At 41.8% G+C, this 18,612-nt stretch overlaps 1 long non-coding RNA gene across 1 annotated transcript in view; it reads left to right on the top strand.

Moving 5' to 3' along the window:
• Nucleotides 1–4,574: 4,574 nt before the first annotated feature.
• LOC311582692 overlaps nt 4,575–18,612 on the top strand; it is a 41,205-nt gene continuing 27,167 nt past the window's right edge. The window contains exons 1-2 of the long non-coding RNA XR_014774196.1: nt 4,575–4,784; nt 18,415–18,536. This is a non-coding gene — a long non-coding RNA (uncharacterized lncRNA). The remainder of the gene's footprint in view (nt 4,785–18,414; nt 18,537–18,612) is intronic.

Below are 18,612 nucleotides of genomic sequence, written 5' to 3'. Positions count from 1 at the left end.
ACATGATTTTAACAACTTAAGTAACCATAATATTGAATTATTCCATTTCAAGAAGAATGTATACAGTTCATATTTTAAACCATATCCTTAAAGAGAATTAATTTTAATTAATAATTATCTTGTTAGACACAAGGCTCATTTGTATAACATGTGCTTAGCATGTGAGTAATCTAGGTTTCTATATTCCTGGCATTAAAAAGGACTATATTTTCCCAGCTACATTGTTTTCCAGAGATTTATCAAGTCAATGCTGAGAATGAATATTTCTCATGAGCTGGGTTTTTTTTTCATGAGTATGGTTCTTTTATTTTCTTGTTTGTTTATTTTAGTCAATTTTATTTGTCCACTTAATAAAAATCCCCAAACAGACAAAAATTGACTCCTCTCTATAGTTTAGCCTCTTTGCCTGCATAAGAACACAGTACAAGCGAACTGAGGCTACATTTCAGTGGGGACCCTGGCATTTAACTGCTATCATCAGAACAGCTTCAAATTATATGTTGCTGGATTTAAATGATAAGGAATAATTTTCTATGCCAAAGACAAAGTGATCCCTAGGATGCAGTCTCCTAAAAAAAGAACTTAATAGTGAAAAAACAAACAAACAAACAAACAAACAAACAAACAAACAAACAAACTCAATGTCAGTAACAATGGTGTTAATGACTGTCTATGGTCCAGGTCCTTCATAAGATCTGCCTTCAATATCGTAACATCCTTTCAAGCTGTTCTTATTATGCCCCTTTTAGAGAACAGAACAGTCAAGGCTCAGCATTAAGAGAATTAACCAAGCACAGGGAGCTTGCTGAGTGATGCACTGGGATCTGAACTCTTTCCTGACTTCTGATCCCATCGCCCTTGTTATCATCAGCACTTTTCTCCAGTCTTAACTGCAGCCTGTGAGAGAACTAAGCGTGCTGAGCAAAGGCTAGTTAGGGGTACTTGTAATTAAAGACCCCGTTTTACTTCTCACAACTTGAAATGTCTCTTCTTCAAACTTTAACGTGTGCCAGCCATGTCATTCACACTAGTGTCACCAGGAAGCACAGACAAGGCTTCCTGGGGGCACTCCACTCCATCTATTGCACAGCAAACATTCCTCATGCCTGGCAGGCTTCTGCTTGGTTCTGGTCTCTTAGCCGTAGAATCAAAGAGAACAACTTTTCACGTCCAACTTTGCTTTTATTTATATATTTTTGATTTGTTAACTGCCACCCCTTCGCCCCTACCCAGAACCACAATGTCAAAGATTTTGGCTGGCTGACAGTCTCGTGTTATTTAGCTGATCTAATAGGACAACCCACACAGAACCAAATTAAATTGGAGGGCCAGCTCAGCTGTGCAGTTAGCAGGGAAGAAAGCCTCCCCAGACTTAGTTTAACTGCGGATATCAGCTGGGTATTCTCCTTCTGTGCCAATAATGCTATAGTTTAGAGCTTAGGCTCTAACTTTAGAAATATGAAACAGTGGTAAAAAGTGGTATTTGCAGGCAGCATATCAGGAGCTTAACTTGTTTTTATTAGTGTTCATTCCTTGTGTACAGTGATGGATTTCACTTCTTTATGCCCTGATAAAACTCAATATTTTTATTTTGTATATACACCACAGTGCCATTCGTCTGTTGACACACATCTTATGGTGTAAGAATGATGCAATTAAGCTAGAGTAGGACAGAAAAGGGTGCTTGGGTAAATTCTTGAGTGGCAGGAATTTCCTGGGCAAAATCTACGTTGTTTTTTTTTTGGTTTTGTTTTTTTGTTTTTGTTTTGGTTTTTTGAGACAGGGTTTCTCTGTGTAGTCTTGGCTATCCTAGACTCGCTTTGTAGTCCAGGCTGGCCTCGAAGTCACAGAGATCCACTTGCCTCTGTCTCCCGAATGCTGGGATTAAAGGCGTGCACCACCGCACACGGCCTACGCTGTAAAGAGAACAGGGAAGATAAGATCTGGAGGTCCATAGCATAAAATGTTCTTTTCCATTTTAGTACTCAATAGCCTCTGTAAATAATGCTGAACAATTATTTAGACAAGAAAATGAGGATAGCAACTACTTGTGAGCCACCAAGTTCTTGCACTTTGGCTCCATCTGACCCTGAGCCCTCCAGCCACAGGACATAAATACTGCAACTAACTCTTCTGGCTAATGTTCAAACACTTGCTTTTTCTCCTCCTCAGAGTGGCTTTAGGCTATATGTAAGCTGTATGTATACATATGTGTACACATGTATGCATGACTATATGTATTATATGTATACTGTCATCATTATTGGCATGTCGCCCTTTCAGGTGAGGATTTCTGATAGGTTAATGAACTACCAAGGCTGTTTTCTAGGACACCTTGATGCCCCTAATGGCTTCTGAAATATCACCATCACGCATCTCTTCATGGAAGTCTTTGAAAAGGAAACTAGCCCTATTAAAAAAAAAATTTAATGGTGGCCTTTAGGAGATGAGAAGTCATCTTATCCTGTACACTTCCTCTCAAATGAGTCCCTCTGCTCGCTATTATATTGGGGATGCTTATTTTTTAAAAGCATCCAGCTTCTGCCTAGAGGAAGCAAAAGACGTTAGTTAGTACTCCCCCTCATTCCACGGAGCTTCCACGGCTGCGGGCGAACGCTCAAGTGTCTTTAGTGCATTTAGAAGATGAGGTCACAGTATTTCTCGCTATGGTATTTTCCACTGTGCTTCCAGCTGGCCAAAAGTTTGGTCCCTTGACCAGAAAGAAGCATTTCTGCTGAAGGTGTCTTGAGAGGTTTTTTTTTTTACTTAAAAATTATGGCCTCTTCAAAAGTTTAGGGGAGAGGAAGTCAAGCAGGCACTCTTGAAGTCCTAAATCAACAGTGTTCCGGGAGTGGTGATGCCTTAGACATGTTCTCGTTGTCTTCTTTTGCTAGCCTGGTTGCTCTGAATAGGGTTGTCTACTTTTCCAGTTCAAGTTAATTTCCTCCCTAAAGTCCTTTTATTCAATTCGAAGTTATCATACAAAGGGAAAGGGGTCTTCACGGTATCTCCTCATATGTGTCTTTACCCTTTTCCCCCATTTCTCTCTCTCCCTGGTACCACCTCCCAACTCCACCTCTCCATCTCCTAAGGTTCCCTACATTTCCCAGTTGGTCGCCTCGTCTGCTCTCCCTCTTTCTCTCTCCTCTCACTCTATTTCTGTTCCTTTGAAAATCATTTATTTTTTATGTGTTTCTGGGTCTTCCTGTGTGACATGATGTGCACCGTGTGTACACAGGGTCTACAGAGGAGAGTGTCAGCACTACCGGAACTGGGCTTACCGACTGCTGTGAGCTGCCATGTGTGTGCTGGGAACTGAATCCGGCTCTCTTGCAAGAGCAGCCAGTGTTCTTCAGTGCGGAGGCAGCTATCTAGGCCTCACTTCTGCTTTCTGATTTTTATTCCCTCCTCCATTTCCTACCTCCCTCAAGGAAAATTGTAACACATACTTTCTGTGGTTTCCATGAGCTTGGAAGTCGTGACCACGGTGTTTCCTGCCACAACCAACTACAACCTAACTGTTCTACAGGATTTGTCTCACAAGGTGTACAAGGTGAGGCCAACTTCCCTAGGACTTTTCTTTGTGGCCCCAGGTTGTGCAGGGAAATGTGTATTTAGCGCTTTAGTGTGTGAGCTACCCCTCTCACTCTCATTGCTGTGCGTCTTGTACTTCCTCCTTCACCACAGACTCTTCTACCCTAGTCACAAGGCATCCTCCAGAGCCTTCTTCAGGGCTGTCAGTCTTGTTTTCTGTTGAACCCTGTGTGCAGTGTGGATGAATCTGTAAGAAGTCCAGAGGGTCGTGTGCTGGCTGAAAAGTCATGAGCCCACTGGTGACCATATCCTCACCCGTTTGCCTTTCTGAATGGGACAGTCACACAGAACCTGAAGGAACAGATTATCTCTTCTTGTTTTACTTGTTTCAAACTAATAAAGTGAATCTTGGGAAAGACCACAGAGTGAAGTAAGAATGAAGAAGGCGTACCGAAGAGTAGGCTGAGAAAGAAGACCCCCAAATTGTTGCCGTTGTTCCAGCCAGAGCTGCTCCTTGACAAAAAGAGCCTGCTACAAAGAAAAAGAAACTGCCATCCATCTATTTCATTACTCTTCATGAAGATGAGTAAACTGTGGTATCAGGAGTGGGTACTAATAACCAGGAAGTATGAGAAATACTACACATTTCATTTTCATTATTTTAAATTAGTAAAATCCATATATATATATATATATATATATATATATATATATATATATTTTTTTTTTTTTTTTTTTTTTTTTTTTGGCCGTAATGCTGATCTACAACTTGTGATACACTAAGGTTAAATATCGTGTACGTTTGCACCAACTTTCCATAAAGTATTATTCTCATTCTTTGGCAGAGGCACTCAGCCCTCTTGAGACAGACAAGGGACATTCTTTGGGAATAGCAGTGTCTTCCCCCCCCTTCAAAATGTTTCATGTGCTGCAAAGTTGTCGCCATATGGTTCCCACAAAGGTTCTGCCAAAACTCCCCGGGTTCTCACGAGAGCTCCTTCCTCCTCTGTTCTTTTAAGCTCCTGCTGCGGTGGCAGACATGGGAGAGACAGGCAAGCTGCAAAGGGAAGCGAAGTCAAATTAAAGCCTCACAACCACGCTTGTGTAGTTGTGGAATGGGGGGGGGGCGCGTCCCTCCCTCCCTCACTCCACTTGATGAGGTGGGTGTGAGATCCCACAGGACTGCCTGGAAGAGATCCCGTGGAAGTCGCTGTATTTTGCTCAGAAGCTGGAAGCGAAGCAGAAGGCAAGTTAAAATTTGTCTGTTGCAAGGCCTGGGCTGGGTAGTGGGAGGGGTGGTGTGCTGAGAGGTTCAGAAGAAGAAGAAAAAGTCTTCCAGGGGTTTTGACTTTATAGGGGAAAGGGTGCAGCACTTAGAAGTGACCCCCGGAATCTACAGAAACAACTGACCAGCATATGGAGTAGAATGCTGCATGGGGATAGCACCCCTCAGGTTATGGGTTCTGGCAGGTGGGAGCCGGGGAACAGGCTTTGTGCCTGAGTGGGTGCTGGACTGGCTTCCTGTCTCCTTTACACATGGTGATCGTTTGGAGGCCCTTCTGTTCCTCAGGGAGCTGTATTCCAGTGGCTGTCCCCACCTACCGCCCTGCAGTCTGTATATTTAAGTGACGGGCAACTTCCTTCTTTTGAAACTTGCAAATTTCTTTGGACGGTGAACAGCAGCCCTTCCAAGACAAGGCTTGTGGTGTCCGTGCATTCAGAACACATGCTACTGCTTGCTGATTTTTGAGTGTGCAATGTGAAATTGATTTCTTGAGATTAATGAGTACTTACTATGTTGGACGGGGCTTTGCATTTTAAATTTTGTATGGGTTAGTTTTTTTTTTTTTTACATCTTTATTAACAATGTATACAAATCACCCATTTATATTTTCCTGTGAGGGTTGGATGTAGGTGAAGGGGAATTTCATTACAAAAATTACACTAAAGATATAAAATCCTTAGTCTGTTTTTTTTTTCAGACTAGACGTAGCTTCCAGCTTTGACCTGATGTCATTCCTTCCTTAGTTATTGTATTGTTTGTCCCATCTAGAGAAAATTCGCCACATATGTCAGAGAGTGACAAAGCGAGATAAAGGTCACCAAGGCATAGCGTTCACACCGGCCCTCACTGTATCTGTGCCAGCTCCTAGGGTGACCATTTCCTTCTCTGGGAGATGCTTATCATTGCATTGAGCGATGGGGTAGAATTGGCATGTCCCTGCTGCCCCCTCGGCTCAGAGTCCTGCACTAGCCTGGAGCGTGTCTCTGCTGCAGGTGGCCCTGGGCTTCTACTTGATTTGAGTAGACAGGGAAGAGCTGTCAGTCCTCTCTTTCCCTCCCTCTCCCTATTAGAACTGTTTCTGCATGTGTGAAGATGAGATAATTAAATACATCCTTGGAGGAGATAGGAAACAATAACACCTCCTGCCTCGACTTCTTCTGGGGAATGCAGTCCCTTGAACCACCAGGTTGTCTCGTCAAACGAGTTATTGTTTTTCAAAATATAGCCTGAATGGCATCCTTTATAATTAAGGCTCCTGGCTTTCAGTTTAAAGTGATATTTGCCAGTAAAAGCCTGCCAAAAAAATAAATAAATAAAAGCCGACTTACCGTTAAATATTGATTTAAGCTTGGAAACCGGCTCCAAATTTTGTTATACCAGTCTTGATCTCCACGGCCTCTGGGCATCTGTTTCAATTTGGTCAAATTGAAATGGGGAGGGACGGTGCCAGGCTAACAGCAAGGTGATCCAATATAGCAGGATGAGTCTTATTTGATGAAAAAGACCCAGGCATAGCCATCTATAGGACCTGAGGATACGTGACCTGGGCTCAACCATCCAGTGGGCTGACCTGAGCCGATGATTATTTTTATTTTTGAAATGTAAAAATCATGTCAAGTGATCTTTGGAGAGTGGTATGGTTTGTCTGTTTTCCTTTCATCGTCTCTTGCTCTGGGTAAGCCTTTCCTCCACCTGGTCTGGATAAACTTTTTTTTTTCTTCCTTGTGCTGTAGGAAGGGATTTTTGTTAAAAGACCAGAGACAATTTCTTCCTTGCTATGAAACAAATTTCTCAACCACTACTCCAGGCTTTTTCCTCAGCTACTGAGGGAGCAGATAGGGTCATACAAGACTATGCTCCTGAATGCACATGCTTGTGAAACAGTATTGCTCATCTGTGGGTCTGACACCAGAAGGCAAATAAGAAGGGGGAAAGGCTAAGGTTGAGAGAGAGAGAGAGAGAGAGAGAGAGAGAGAGAGAGAGAGAGAGAATTAGAAGAAACTGAACTCCTCCATTGGGCAAAGTGCCCGAGATCTATTAGTCTTGACAAGCCCACTTATCCCAATGCCTCTTGTCATCTGTGAAGTGAACAAAGGCTGATAAGCAGTGATGAGGCAGGGTACTGGGTTGTATTTCCAGACTCATAAATATTTCACAATACCGTTTTCTTACAGCCAGAAATGTTAGTTTGCCAAGTGTCGATGCAGCTGGATGTCCTAGCAGCTCTCGTGTTTAACAAAAGCCCTATAAAGGCAGCAGCCACAGGGGTGGGGACCGTTGAGGTGTGCCTCTGGCTTGCTTGCTACTTACTCTACTGGGCTTTCAAATGCACGTTCTAATTCTGGCAAAGGAGTTTGTATTTGGCCTCTGGAAACTGCTACTGTCTACTTGGAGAAATATATTGTTAGAGTCCATGATGGTGCTGGGAGTGGGGTGGGAGGCGGCATCACCAATCTTAGCCACACACTCCTATTTCCCCTCACTCTCTAACCCTGCTGATGGCCTTGTGTTTCTTTGTGCGTCACACTGTGGATACTGGACTCAGGCACCAAAGGGTGGTTTCAATGTGCAATAGAACTCTGTCTTGAGCGAACTGCCTTTATCCACACTCAAGCACAGCCACCAGCAATTTCCAGAGGCCCAGCCTCACCTAGCCCTATTACAGGCTCCCAATATTCAGTGCCCCTCACAGCTAACCCCAGTACAACAGGAAGAGGGCAGCAGGCTTTCTCCCCTATGCAATCAAGCCAGAGCGTGCAGACACGACCTGATTAACAGCTCCAGCATTAATTTCTCCTTTTGGTTGCTTGACTCACAGCAAGAACCATGTCAAGGCAGCAGAGAAGCAATTAAATTGATTTTAATCTTTGTCAGAGTAGATAACGTGCTTCTTTCTCTTCTCATTTAAATAATTAGAGTTTCAGTAGGTATTATTTCTGGCTTTAAAAAAAAATCAGTATCTTAATGTAATAAAACCCTTGTAATTATAAACTTAATGGCTCTTAATAAGTTAATCATGGCTTTTTCACTTAACATGTATTTTTTTTCTCTTATTCAACTTTTATTTGTCAGTGTTTTTGCTTTCATTAATGACAGGGAAACACAAAGAATGATGGATAGAAAACAATTCTATGATTTCTCATCATGAAGTCTTTTCAACAATTACCTCTTCTTCCCTTTGTGGCGCCCTGGACTTAATTTAGGCAATATTTTCAAATTTGGGGGCATTTAAGAGATAAACAAACAGCACACTTGCTTTAGTGGTGATAGAATCTTTGACTTCTATGAGAATTTCCTTATAGGACAATGCCTGTCATTAAATTGTGGGGAGTCCCATGAAAAATAAAATTCCATCGAAGTCATAGACACATATTTTATAAAATTCTAAGTGGAAAAATACTAAATTATTTAATTCTATTTGGTATTCAGTCAGATATTGGGAAGTTATCTTCTTTCTTCTGGTGTTATTATAAAATATATTTTAATGTACATTTCAGAGAAAAAGAAACAGGGACAAACTTCAAAGACCCAATGGTCTTCTTCATTAGATGTGGAATGTAGCCATCAAGGCAGGTATAGCCCACAGATCCGTGCATCCCAGAGCTGTGATTAATACCCAGTGCTGGCATGGACTGAGTGACTCGTGAGCCTCGATGAAGAGTGCTGGGGAAGTAGTAGGTTTTTCTTTCCAAGGTTTCAAAGATGCTTAACACGTGCCTGTCAAGAGGAGAGAGAACATAGCACACACCATGAGTCCTGGGCCAGAAATGTTGACCTTAGTGAGAAAGAGCTAGTCCAGAGATGGCCTCTTCCCTAGTGTTGAAGGGATGGAGCCTTCTGGAGAGGTTAATTGATGAAAACTTAACTCTTAAGTTGGAATTTTGAGAAGAGAGCAACTGGTGTACTAAAAATTACAAAATGCCACTTCTTTGGGGTAGACAGATGACAGAGGTCCTTCTTGGAATGGCCAGCACAAAAGTGGGCTAGCCACCTCGCTTCTCTCTTCCCCTGTGGTTTTTAGTATTTGCTTCATGCTTTTAGTTGTACACAGTGTGAAACACTCAGAAGCTGACTCCAACTACTCCCAGAGGAAACTTAGAGGCATAAGCTGAGCCTGTTTCTGGCAGGGACAGGGCAAGTGATCAGCATTGGTGGAAGCATTGGTGGAAGCATCTTCGAGGTGGGAAGAAGGTCCCTTTAAAGCAGTCGCTAGATGCTTGCCATTTGCCAGTACTGGCAGTATGCATGAGAACACACTTGGAGGTACACTCACACTAGACAGGTAGTGAGCAGTGAGAAGAAGGCTGTTACCGAGGGCATGTGTGCAGCTCTCTCCAGGGATCATGTCTTCAGTCATTGTTTGTAGAGATGTTGGTTGTTAGTCAGCTATGTAAGTGTTTTCAGCGAAGACTCAGAGCCCAGAGTGGTCAAACCCAACATTTCTTGGAGAGAAAGGATTTTATAAGAACATGGAAGCAGGCCTAACAGCGACCTGTGCAGCACACACACATGTGTATATATATAGGTATACACACACATACACACACACATATAAATTTTGTTGGTTTCTAACTTGTCTCATGAAGTCTTCCAGAATGCAAGCTGTACTAGAGCGAATATTGTAAAAAATTTTTTTTATCACCATGGGTATACATTAAACAACCAGAGAAATGTTGTCACATCATAGGTACTTAATAAATATGTGTTGAATTATTGATTAATCTTCTAGCCCAGGCACTATTCTAGAGACAAAAATCATGAGAATAAATAAGACAGATCCCCAAAAGTTTGCCTAAGTTCCTTGAGAAATGTAAGTTGCACTCACCATTCTTGAGGAAGGTTTATGGTTATTAATAAAAAAAAAAAAGACTGATCGTGAGAAAGCGAATTTCTTAACTGTCCATTTGTAATTTTTAAAGAAACCATTGAGACAGACTAGGGCAAATTTGCTGTGCAATACCCTTGAGTTCTTGACTTAGTTTTACATTCATATACATTTTCCATTGGCTTTCATACCTGTTAACCCACTTTGCAAAACACTTTCACATTTTCACTATCAATGGGGAGAAATGAAGGCAGCTCCTGTATACCTCATTAAAATAAGGGCCAAAACAATGCTTTTTCTTAAAGTGTGCTTGTCTGGCCTGGGGAGTAAAGGAAAATGACCCCCATTTCCTGTGGCTGCAGGGAGGATGGGCTACTCCTGTGCCTCCAAGTCTTATGTGCTTTTGAAGATTTTAATTTCTGCCCCCATGGCTTTCACTTGATAAGCTCTCCCTTAACTAATTTAAGAAATTTGTTTGAAGGACAAATGGGGTAGATGTCAAAGGACTCGCAGCTCCTCCTGCAGGACAGAGAGAGGGACTTGTCCTGGAACACCTGCTTTCAAATGCCTGATCTCTTCTCAGCCACCTTCACTTCCTTGCCTTGAACTTTCTCTGTTTGAAATGACCAAAGTCCCATCCTCAATACACACACACACACACACACACACACACACACACACACACACACACACACACTACACACACACACACACACGCGCGCACACGTAGGTATTGTGGAGAAGATTAACCATGAATTGTGGTAAAAACGAGATAGATGTTTTGAATGGTAGCAAGATGGAGCTTCTGAGGTCATATTTGGACTGAGATTTGCACACCACAATTCAGCTACGTTGGGTTGGGGTGATGACTTTCAATGAGTATAGAGCCTTCTGGTTTGATCTACAGAACCCATGGAGAGCCAGTGGCATCAGTGTGCGTCTGTACTCTCAAGTGCTCTTACAGTTAGATGGAAGAGAAGACAGGAGATCCCTGGAAGCCTGTGGGAGAGCTGGTTTAGCACGTGCAGTGGTAAGCACTGTGGAAGGCGAGGATTAAAATGTGAGGTTGTCTTCTTACCTTTCACACATGTGTCTGGATTTTTATGAACCAATTCAGAGAAAGGGAAATGTGGAAAAAATTTCATATTAAATGGCCTTCTTCATGTAGATACAGAATTTCATCTAGGACTGCATCACAGAACTGTAATAAGTACCCAGTGCTGCCAAGGGATGAGTGGATGGTGACCATGCACAAACACAAACACACATACCTCACTTACTCTCTCCCATATACACAGACAGATAAAAATTCAAACAGGAAAACCAACTGTGCTTGAAAAATAGAAACAGGCGGGAGTCAAGGCCAGATAGGCATGTGTAGGGGTGGGTGCAGAGATGCATAGAAAGTTTCTGAGATGGTCATATCATAGGGAGAGGTGAGGGCAGTTTCCAGTTCGCCCACATTGTGTTGGGGTCCCAGCAAACATAACTACTGGCAGGGAAGTGATCTGAGTGCGGTGAAGAATGAAATTCAGGTCAGCATTACGTTAGCAGGCGCTGGGTCAAACACTTCGAGGGTCTCACCAGTTTACTTTTTCTTATGCATGTAAACACAGTAAAATGTTAGAAGAATATTCCATGTGACAATGATCACAACAGGGTTTCAGGGATGGCTACATCAAAGCTCCCTTGCAAAGTACATCTCTATAGCAAAGCCCTTGTGACCCTTACAATAAGAATGGGTTCTACGGACTAACAAACCATGCTGCTTAAGGGCCTATGAGGAAGGATCTGTGATAAGCAGATTCTATTGATGAGGATGCAAAGTACGTGGGGCTTCATTCACAGGGATGGGTTCTACTCACTGGGAGATAAAACTCTAAATATTGTTTAGAATTTGGGGGATTCAGTGCTTAGGATTTCGGGGATTCAGGTGAAGGCTGGTTCCATAGCAGAGCAAAAGATCACTGGGATGGAGTAGACAACATCTATTCCAGCCTTCTGGGTAAACAGGCGTCAGTCACTCACTTCCCTTGAAGGAAAGAGCCTGTGTGTTTAGCAGCTCTGGATTTTGTAATGCTTTCTGTGAGCTGTGCCTTCTACAACATTGCCAGGGTGCTAACATACCAACAAACAGGAGCTCTCTATAAACTTTCCTCGGAACTAAAACTGTTTGCACTGCATGACACACAGGAAAAGACAACTCTTAGGACGAGAGAGAATGTTGACAAATCATGTTTCTGATTCTTTTGTGCAGAATACATAAAGAATCCTTACAATTCCATAGATTCCATAGTAAAAAGATAACTGAATAAAAAAAATGGGTGAAGTATCTGGACAGACATTTCTCCAAGGAGAAGTTAGCTATAGATGAAAAATGCATGTACGATAAACACACAAGAAGATTCTCTTTGTGGCTGGTATTCAGAGAAATGCAGCTAAAAAAAAATCACAAGATGCCCTTTCATCCTCACTAAGATGACTAGAGCAAGAAATGCCAAACAATAGCACGTGCTGGTAAGGACATGAAATGTTGAGATTCTAACACATGGAACGTATTAATAACTACAATCCAAACTTGTACATATGCAACACTAGTCACAAGACTGGAGAGTGGGAAACAATCCTATCATATAGAGAGTGGCAAGTGGATAATTTGGGGTGTATACACCCAATTGAATTTCATGTGAGAAGCAATGAACCAAGGTGCTGGGTGTATGAAGCCACCCAAAGAAAGTTCCATGAAACTTCATCAGTGTTGAATTTCTGGAGGAGAGGAACCCAGAGAGAAAGTAAGGAGAACACTCTCAGAAAATGGGAGCGTCGGAAGATGAGGGTTGCCATGTAAAGGATACAGGGTTTCTTTTTGAAGCAGTAATGTTCTGAAGCTGACTCTGGAGAAGGCATGTAGATTATGTTTTAATAAAACTGTTGGAAAAAAATCCACTAAATTCCCCCAAAGCCTAGGGGTATACTTCACATCAACAGAGAGTCCCAGGCTCTTCAGTCAAAAGGTGTTACATCTAGATTTTAATATCTTTGCGCCCAAGGAAAGATCATGATCAAGGAGGGAAATGTAAAGTTTTCCTTCCTCAAATCCTGAAAAGGAACAACACCGTCAGCACCACAGGATGCCCGTAAATATCTAATTTGCACCGCTGCACGATAAGAAAGCTTGTTTCTCCCACTCATTAGCAACATCGGAAATACCATCTAACTCTTTGCCTGTGACTAAGGATATTTACATATGCTCTGGGCACCAACTGAGCAGACCCTATTTGTGGCCACAGCATCTCTGTGGCTCTGGTCTACCCGAACTGTGCTTGGAAAGCAGGCAGAGGGAGAGCCATTCAGGGACAAACACAGAGGTGGGAGGTGTGAATAGTGTGGGAAAAGTCACTTAATTAGTGCATTTGGAAGGATGGATTTCTGACTGAGTCTGGAAATCACAATTGCTTTTAAAATAATATTGTATTCTACCACCAGTAACACACTCTTTGTTTTGCAGGGGGATTAGTTATTGCTGAGGGAAAAAAAAAACTGAACAAAGCAGAGCAAAGCAAAACAAGCAAAAACAAAGTATGCAGTTATCTGGGGCAGGGCCTTTCTCTGCAACCTTGAACTGCTGCTATTTGTGTTTTAACTCTCAAGTTCTGGGATTACAGGTATGTGGCACCAGATCTGGCCAAAAGCAAATGTTAAGGCTTTTTAAGACAAGAAAAATCTTAGCCACATTGGTGCTCTTTATTCTACCACTGAGCTCTTTTCTGTGTGTATTCTATAATTTTTAGTTGAATTCAGATGGATGGACCACCAGAATTTAGGACGTAATCAGGACCAGCTTTCAGCAATCAAACACACAATGGGTAGAACTGGCCGGCCTACTTACCCTGAAAGATAATTTATTAGTGTTGTGTTGTTTGTCACAGGACATTTCCACCTGCCACTAAGAAAGCCATGGGATGTGAGGGTGGTATGCTAAATGAATATGAAGAGGCAATGAAAAGTCAGATGTTCCTAGTATTTTTTGGTGCAGTCTAAGGCAGCATTCGGGCAATAAGACTAGAGCTGTTGGAGTTCCGGGTAGTTCTGGGGGCTTCCCCACAGTGTGCGTGAGCTATCTTATTTTTTTCCACTCCAACAAGGTGGTTGGGACATATGGGGCTTTGCATTGGCCAGCTATGGAAATCAAGTTTATCTCTTCCCTTTCTCTTGTTCCACAGTAATCAAACATGTACAACTGCTCCCACTCTGCGAGTGCATGCGCACACACACATTTTTCTTGCAAACCTTTCCTCCTCTTTCCTCCTGCCTGATAGAGTGGGGTTTGCTTTTCTCATCCTTCTCTCTGCCCAGCCAGATCATGCAGATGAGTCTGAAATGTCCAAATATCCTAAGAACATTTTTGAACATGTGAGATTGGCTTTGAAATCCAAAGTATAGGGTACTGATGCCATCTCTACCACACAGATGGCTCCTGGAACTTTACAACTCAATTTTCTGCTTAAAAGGGTGCCACTTACAAACCAGCAAATACAGCAAGTGGCTAATTAGCCAAATTAATGAGGGCTTGTTTACTGGAGGTCCCCAGTGCCCTTGGAACTTGGGATGCTTCCTTATTACAATCTGTGAGAGGTTTCTTCCAATTAAAATTTAACATACAGCTCTTTCCTCTTAGTAATATGTAATATCCTAATACTTCCAATGGGTTTCAAGAATTAACTCATTAATCCTCATTGGGAACCACTAGAAGAACTAAACAAAACAAAAAGAATTAATATTGTTTCATTGTTTGTTTATTTACTTATTTATTTTGATTAGCACTAACTTGGGCATATCTTATTAATTCTAATCTATAGATCTTGAGAAAAATTGGTAAAAGCAACCACTAAAGCCCCATTCTGAGCAAGGACAGCATGCAGGAAATACAAGTAGATGTCAGAGGAATTACTCTTTACTGCAGAACAAGTAATAATGAAGTCAAGGAAAGTCAGTCTTCTCACTTCTAGCTCTTTGTAGGGATGTGTGCAGGGCACAAGTCCAAGGAGACTACCACATGTGGACAGATGTGGAGGACCCACTTGCCATGCTGGAAAGGCTATGTGAACACCCAAGTGTTTCGAGTAGGCTTGTTCTCACAGGAGTGGCCTTGACCCCACGACAGCTCTCTACCTTAGCTGGGGAGCTTTGGTAGCATCCTTTGAATTATGTAAAAATAGCCCTCCTCCGTTCTCCTGAACACTCTGAAGCAAAGGTGGAGATGCCACAGAGGCAGACATAGGAAGAAGCTATCGAAAGCCTAAATACAGGGAGAACATCGTGGTAGCAGCTGGGCGTGAATGTCTCACGGCATACAAAGTATTCTCGGTAAGATTAACAGCTGACTTTTCCTAATAAAGTTTAGAGGACAAAGAGCAGTGGAAAGACACATTTAAAGTGTGCATAGGGAAAAGATGTCTGTATGTGATTAGGCTAGGCTTCAAAGATTAAAAAAAGAACTTAAGACATTTTCAGATAAACAAAACAGTGATTAGAGAGATCATAGCTCGTGGACCTGCCCTTAGAGAAATGCTAGAAGAAATCCTCCAGGCTAAAATGAAAAGACTATAACTAAAGCGGTATGAAAAGGTAAAGAATGCAGGTAAAGGCAAATCAGTGTAAATCTATGTTAAGTTGGGCACAATATATAAATATGTAATTTTTGAGAATGACAACACTGAGGGGCAAAGAAGTACATATTCAGAGATTTGTATTCCATGGAAGCTTTTTATCAATTAAAACTTATTGTACACTTAGCATGCTCATCATAACCCTTTTTTGTAATTACTAAAACCACCAACAACAAAATACAGAAAGCAGGAGATGAAAGAAAGGTGGGAGGGGAGATAAATCCAGTTTTCCTTATGTCCTTTAGTTTTCCCTTTCCCTTGTTCATTTTCTCTTCCTTAGTAACTCTGTCACCAAAGAGAGTGACTGGAGCCCATCCTGGTTGGTGATAGATAGCAAATAAGCCTCAGCTGTTTCTGTGCTTATGCAGATGAACAGCCATGAGTGGACAGAAGTGGAGGACCAGATCCCCATGCTGGAAAGGGCACGTGAACACTTGAGTGTTTCGAGTAGCCTTGTTCCTACAGGAGTGGCCTTGGCCCCATGACACTTCTCTGCCTTAGCTGGGAAGCTTTGGTGAATGCTTTGAATATCTAAGAACACCCCTCATCTAAACCAAAGCTTGAGCGCTCTAAAGTGCAGATGGGGATGCCACGGGGCAGACACCAGCACAGTGTATCACTTGTGCTGTCCGGGACTAGTGGTGCTGAACTTGGGATGGAAGGGGAAGTGTGTTAGAATGTGTGGCAGTGTGTGGAGTCAAATAGGAGTGACCTACATATACATTAATCAGGTTTTGAGGACTTCCTTATGACCTATTATCTCTTCCTTTCCTTTTTTTTTTTATTTTTTATTTTAGTGGTGCTAAGGATTGAACCTAGGACCTTATGTGCACTAGGCAAGTGCTATACTACTATGCTATATTTTCTTCCCAAATGAGTGTATATTTGTTTGAAACAGGATCTTGCTAAATTCGCCACATTGGTCTGCAACTCAGTCTGTGTCTCAGTCTGGCCTTGTTTTATGATCTTCCTGCTTCCGCTGCTGGAGTGGCAGGGATTGCAAGTCTATACCACTAAGCCTGGTTTGTTACTGATTTCATTTATCCCCTTTAGAATGGGGACGTCTGCTCTATATTCACCTACTGTATCTTGGAAGCACATAACATTTGATTTCACAGGCTTAAAGGTAGAGGAAAACTTATCCTTAGAAGGACTGTGCCTTAAACCTCACATTTGGTGGATAAAACCCTGGATGTTAGACTTTTGAATAGGTGCTAGAAAGAGGTAAGACTTTTGGAACTATTGAGATTGTGTGGGTGTGGTTTGTCTGTGAGACCATGGATTTTTAGGAGGCCTGGGGTAGATGTCTCTCATGTGAATGTTCCTGTTTCTCCAAAAGTTCATACACTGAAATTTAATAACTGTTATAATTGTATTAAGGGGTAAGACTGTGCTTGGGAGTAAGTGCTCATACAAAAGAACCCAGAGGGACTTTGTTTGCTCATTCAGTTACATGATAATGCAGCTAGAAACACAAGTATTTTACATGTACGGCAGTGAGGTCTGGACATTAAATGATGACCATGGAAGAGATGGATCCAGTAGGCAGAAAATCAGCCCTGCTTCACACTGACTGTATTGGCTACTTGATCTTAGATCTTCAAGTCTCTCTGAGCAACAACTTTGTGCTGTGTATACTTTCCAAATCTAAGGTACTTCCTGGCAGCTTCTCAAATGTACAGGAACAAACTTCTTCAGATGAACGCCCATCTTCTGATCCTCAGCTCATTTTCTACCACTGTACCTTCTCAGAGAGCAGTTTGTCCAGAAGTCACAAGTTCTACGAAGCCTTGATAATCTACTATTTTAGCTCAGGAGGTAGTTTTCTATGTTATTATTACTCAAAGAAAAAAATAACTCCAAAAATATTCTTAGTTTTCTCCATCCACTAATCCAGGGAAAATTTTTTTTGTTTCTTTTTTTTTTCCTTTTCTTTTCTTTTCGTTTGTTTGTTTTTGTCTTGTTTTGTTTTCTACTTTGCTTAGAGAGTTTCTTTGCTGCTCCCTCCCTGACCTGAGAGTTTCTTCTAGGGCCAGAAGAGAGAGATTTTATGGGGTTTATTATGTAGAATGAAGAGCATGCTTAGATCTAGAAGAGGAGGAAATTATTTTCGAATTAATTTTTTTTTGAGAACAGCAATATGGGCATCCTAAATTTTGGAGAAATGTGAGTTTAACAAAGCAAGAAAGGCTAGGAGGACTCAATATATAAGGCATTTGCCCCACTAGTGTTATGACGAAAACTCTGATCCCTAGCACCTGCACAAATCTTGTGCCTGTCTGTAATCACAGCCCTCAGGAGGCAGAGACACCGTCTAGAGGGAAGTTAACTAGCTGTACTGCTCAAATCTGTAGTCTCTGGGTTCAAGTGAGGGGCCTGGAATCAATATTTATCAATCTCTGGTCTCCACACATATGTGCACACACATGCACCCATGCCCCAATATCCACATTTGTCTACACACATAAACACACATGCACATGTGCATGTGCAACATGACACATGTACATGCAAATAAATACCAACAAGTAACTATGGGTCATCTCTAAGTGAAATGTAGGATATCCGAAGCATGTCAGTGGTGCATGGCTGAGACCTAAGTACACTACCATGTATGATCTTGGACACTCTGTGTATAAGTTAACTTTAAAGGATTGCTTTTTTTTTTTCCTGGCCTTGTTTCTGAGATTCAAAGTCAGATCTTTATTTTGCATTCTTTCAAATTCGTCTCTCAGGACTTCATTCTAGAGTTTTACTTCCCATGAAACCCATACTGGCATTTCTCTTTCCCTGGGTGTCACTGACTCTTCATTCATTAGGTCTTTTCAGATTTCTTTCATTGATCTGATCACACTAGAGCCCTTTGTCACCTCAACTGACAATTTTTTTTCTGTGAGGGTAGGAATCATCTTTGTAGGCCCAGAGCCTGGCACATTGTAGGCACTTAATGCCCCACTATTGAATGAACAGTGTCGTAGTGAGTTCTGCCATGAGTTGCTACCTTTTATTTCTTTCATTCATTCATTCATTCATTCATTCATTCATTCATACTCCTTCATGCCTATGAACTAATGTGTTCTCAAAATGTTTCTTTTCAGGAGGAAGAAAAAAAAACTTATAAAGGTCCCAGCAGGTTCCCTGCCAACTCCAGAGTTCGCATGCTGCAGACTGTATACTAATCAAAGTTGGCTTTGGGGACAGGAGGCAAAACATCACATGGGATGTTAATGTTGTTCTAATTCCTATATTGGGTGGTGGATCCCTGTTGTTTAGTGTATCTTAAACAAGCAAACAAGCAT

This window comes from Acomys minous (genome assembly GCF_964271855.1).
Source record: "Acomys minous genome assembly, chromosome: 14".
NCBI lineage: Eukaryota > Metazoa > Chordata > Mammalia > Rodentia > Muridae > Acomys > Acomys minous.
Note: the sequence above shows the minus strand (reverse complement) of the source record. Positions and strands in the feature narration are given on the sequence as shown.